The sequence below is a fragment of the Macrobrachium rosenbergii genome, chromosome 6 (genome assembly GCF_040412425.1).
Source record: "Macrobrachium rosenbergii isolate ZJJX-2024 chromosome 6, ASM4041242v1, whole genome shotgun sequence".
Lineage (NCBI taxonomy): Eukaryota > Metazoa > Arthropoda > Malacostraca > Decapoda > Palaemonidae > Macrobrachium > Macrobrachium rosenbergii.
In genome coordinates this window covers 56171512-56176177 of record NC_089746.1, presented here as the reverse complement: position 1 = coordinate 56176177, position 4666 = coordinate 56171512, and the positions used below count along the sequence as shown (strand labels likewise).

General features: G+C 37.2%; 1 long non-coding RNA gene across 1 annotated transcript in view; it reads left to right on the top strand.

Annotated features, from left to right (window-relative positions):
• Positions 1-319: 319 nt before the first annotated feature.
• The window catches only part of LOC136839605 (uncharacterized), a 512627-nt gene continuing 508280 nt past the window's right edge, over positions 320-4666 (top strand). The window contains exon 1 of the long non-coding RNA XR_010853393.1: positions 320-1316. This is a non-coding gene — a long non-coding RNA (uncharacterized lncRNA). The remainder of the gene's footprint in view (positions 1317-4666) is intronic.

Genomic DNA, 4666 nt, shown 5'->3' with positions numbered 1-4666 from the left:
ATGTCAGAAGAGGCGAGGGTTCTTTGTATATATAAACATTCAAATGCGTTTTTGGAAAAATAGTTTAACATTTATCACAATGAGCCAAAGATTTCGGAACGCTCAATGTCAGTCACTCACGTGTTACCCAAGCATATGTGCCATACCTTTTACCCGTTAGTGAACAAATGAAATGAAAACGACTATAATAATTATCAATAATTTCCCGCAATTTTTTATCTCGAGAAAAAATCTACAAGCAAAAAATGACTAAATGTCAACTTACCCCAACCCTACCTCCCACCCCCGCATGCTATAGGGTTAGAAAGAGAAGTAGATTAGTAGCTTGTGTGTGTTACCGAAGTGTACCGCAAACCGGCTGTGTCCTACTTGATTGTGCTTGTTTCATGAATGTGCAAAATGCCTAAGAAGCATACCGTCCACGATATAGTTCGTGTAACTGAATGTCATAAGGTGGGGCTGAAAACAAGAGAAATTATGAAGCAAAGTGGCATAGGTGAGAGAACTGTAAGACTGCTTGTTGCCAAAGTTCATGGCGTCTAGCCTGGGTGGTGGGTCTACCCTGCTCTTTCTCCTCGCTCTCTCATGCTTAGGAAATTGCCTCGACTAGTGCAAGGAAATTAAAAACACAATATTCAACTGCTTTGCCACGTGTCCATCCACACGTACCATCCAGAGACACCAAAGCAGAGGAAGAATTGGGGAGGCTACTTTGACGGGTGTGAGGGGGGAAGGATGGAGTGGACGGTGCCTCGTAGTGATAAGCTGAGGTCTAAACATGTTGCACTCACGGTCAAGTTCTCCCAGTATGTTATGTTGTGGGGGTATTTTTTGTAAGGTGGCGTGGGGGTTTTAGTGTTTCTTTCCATGTTCCCAGGAGCCAGCACGTCAATAGATTTTTTACTGGACACTGTTAGGCGAAGTTTTGGAATCTTCGTTTTGAGAAATCGGGGGATATCCATTCTGCAGCAGGACGATGCGAGGTGCCACCCGCCAATTACGCCACTGATGCACTCTCACTCTCGCCAATTATTACGTTACTGATTGGCTGAACGATTGCTAAATTGGCTACAATAAGTCTTGGCCAGGCAATTCCCCAGATTTGTGCCCTGTAAAAAACCCTTGGGTAGCAATCAAGTCTTGTTGAAGGGGAAGAGGTCAAGACAACATTCGATAAACTCCAGACCGCCATACACTCGATCTGAGTCAGCTTTGAACCTTCCCCCTCTGCGGAATTTGTCGAATTCTATCCCATTGTAGGCTTAAGGTGGCGCTGAAACGAAGGGAGGACCAGCGAAGCATTACTAGATGCATGGGTGAGTGTTACAATTAACTTTTTCTTTCTAACGGCTGCCACTGTTTCGTTGTTAGACCCAAGGCCAAGAGAGACTAGGTCTACCCAATTGGGTGGAGTCACCTCCCACCTGGGGTAACTACGTAGGCCATGACGTATCTTAAAGGTACCTGCTCATTACAGCAATTCACCTGCTGATGCAAAAAGGAGGTAGACAAAGCTCCCCCTACATGGGGGATTTGGGGCGAAGTGAGCAGACCTCCTCTTTCTCTTGGCCTTGGTTAAACCAACTCACCTGAAAAAATGATCCTATTGAAATGTGGCCACAGTTTATGTATGTATATATATATATATATATATATATATATATATATATATATATATATATAATATGTATATATATATGTGTGTGTGCGTGTGTGTGTGTGTGTTGTAAGCAATCGCTTTTGTGGCACTGACTTATTTGATGCACACTTTTTCATATTTCCTTACTTCTGCTTTCAATAATTCTTCGAATTCTGTATAAGTGTACAGAGTCGTGGTGTATTTTCCATTTATTGCTACGGTCCCGTTTCGCCCAATCTAAGGCATTTTCAAGCAATAACTAATACGTACCGGCGTCCTTCGCTCTAATTATACCGGCAGGATTGGATTAGTTGGGGGTCGGGGTGTGGTTGCCGTATTTCTTGGTTACAGTGTTGGTTTACAATCTACATTGAGGTGGTTAGTTGTTTACATAGTATTTACGTAATATATATATATATATATATATATATATATATATATATATATATATACATATACTCGTACACACAGTATATACGGTATATTAGTAGATCCGTGAGTGAGTGTTACAAATAACTTTTTTTTTTTGTATCTTACCTTTGCCATCGTTTCTTTTCTAGGCGAACTCAACTGAAAAAATGATCGTTTTAAATGTGTCCACATTTTACATATAGCATATATATATATATATATATATATATATATATATATATATATATATATATATATATATATATATATATTAGTAGATGCATGGGTGAGTGTTTCAAATAACTTTTTTATTGTTTTTATCCTTGTCATTATTTCTTTTCTAGACGGAGTAAGCTAAAATAATGGTCCTGTTTATATATTATATATATATATATATATATATATATATATATATATATATATATATATATATATATATATATATATATATATATATATATATATATATATATGTATATAGATATATATATATACGCAGATACTGTATATATATATATATATATATATATATATATATATATATATATATATATATATATATATATATAATTAAAAGCAATAAACAAAATTCAACATAAGATTGGTTCACCAAGATAAGTGAACCAGTATTTTAACCCACTCAAACATTAAACATTTCTTTTTATGCATCCTTACACAACCAGTTGACTTTTTGACCAAAAGCAAAGCACTGCTTCATTATCCTTATAATATTCATTCCTGGTCGATAATAATTTACTAATGAAGATTGCGTTCCAACATTTTATGGCATATCCGAAAAAAATAGTCAATATTGTGGACCGTATACGTTGTTATATTGCAATCCAGGGCTTCCTATACAAAAATCCCACTGGGTGGCCAGTGATGGATGAAATCATCGGGGTAATAAAAGTGATTTTTTTCTTTTGCGAACTTCATTTGTTAGTCTTTTCTTGGTGCGCGATTGAATTTTTTTTCCTTTCCTTCCTCAGCGGAGAAGCGTTTGGAAAGCAATACATATTTTAGTAAATGTAATATAAACACACACACACACGTGCATACATACTCATACCCAGGTCCCCACAAACGCGCACAATATATATGTTACACCATTCCACACGACGTGCACCTTTGCTAATTGCTCCATATCTATACGATGGGCGTTGGTTCTGCTATACCTTAGGTCTGTGACTGCTAACTACACCTTGAACAAAGTGGGCGGTATATGTATAAATACCGTATATATATGCACATATACATATATACACAGATATATGTGTATGTATATTTAAATACATAAACCCGGTACATGTATATATATGTATATATATATGTGTGTGTGTGTGTACGTAAAGATTTAAGTTTTTACATTTACACCGACTTCTGTAGCTCTTTCTCCCTCAGTCTTTTTTCTGTAATTTGAACCTTTCATAGTACTCACTCGAGCTCCATTTTCAAAGTCCTATTTGCGCTGGGCACAATCAGAGTAATGCAAGATCCGTCACCAATATTGCTATTGGATTGCACAGAGGAGAGAGAGAGAGAGAGAGAGAGAGAGAGAGAGAGAGAGAGAGAGAGAGAGAGAGAGAGGTATTGGATGGATATGTGAATGGTATTGGAAATGTTATCGGAACAGTTGACACACAGTCCCACCGCCATATGAGCTCCATGGAGCGGAAATTGTGGGCATAGGCTGTATCCAATATGGTTTATTGCGATGCAAAGTGATGGTCGTCCATTTAATACTCATATATCCAGGAGCTTATTAGTTCCGGAAGTTCGTTAAATCTGGTGTTCGGCCGACGAAAGTCACCAACTGAAGTTTGGGAGGAAACATCAGTTATTTCAATTTTTTTTTCGACCACTATGTTTAATATGATTATGATGATTTAAATTCAGAAAATGTTTCATGACAATGATTACTTATATCTCCTTGCCTTGTCAGTAACTATCAATATGCAAAAGCCAAAATCATTTGGTTTTTGCAATGTCACTAAAAATCACGATGTTATTCAAGAAAATACGGCTTGGGTTTATTGGTTTCCTTTTCATAAACTCAAATCCATGTCACTTTATGTAGCTTACGGCTGGCTGTGTGGTTCGGATGAGATCTGTAGTGTTCAGCAAATAATACGTTAGTACAGGCATTAAAGAGGGCGGATAAACTACATTTTGGTTTTACTGTATTCCAAACACAGACAAGTCTGTAGCCCTTGGCTTTTGTTTGTACAACTTCTCTCTTTTTCCTTACCAGAATTTCCCTAGAATTTGCAAGGCTAAAGAAAGTATGGGCATTTTTCCATTACCTTCGTTAATAGTTTTTTGAATTGTACTCCAAGGTACAACGACATAAATATCTTATCTAGTCTATCGTTCCTGGCTCTTGCCATTCAACAAGACGAAAAGAGAATTAAAAAGAGAAGAGAGCCTATGAAAGGCAGGTGCAGTTGTAGAGAGAGAGAGAGAGAGAGAGAGAGAGAGAGAGAGAGAACCCAAGACTAGAAATAGCATGAATATTCTTGCCATCCAAAAGAAGAAGGACTATTTGCAGAGAAAAATGATTGATGTACCGGCAGCGTTGAAAGAGGTAATTCGTGCAGGAAAAATTCTCAGAATAAA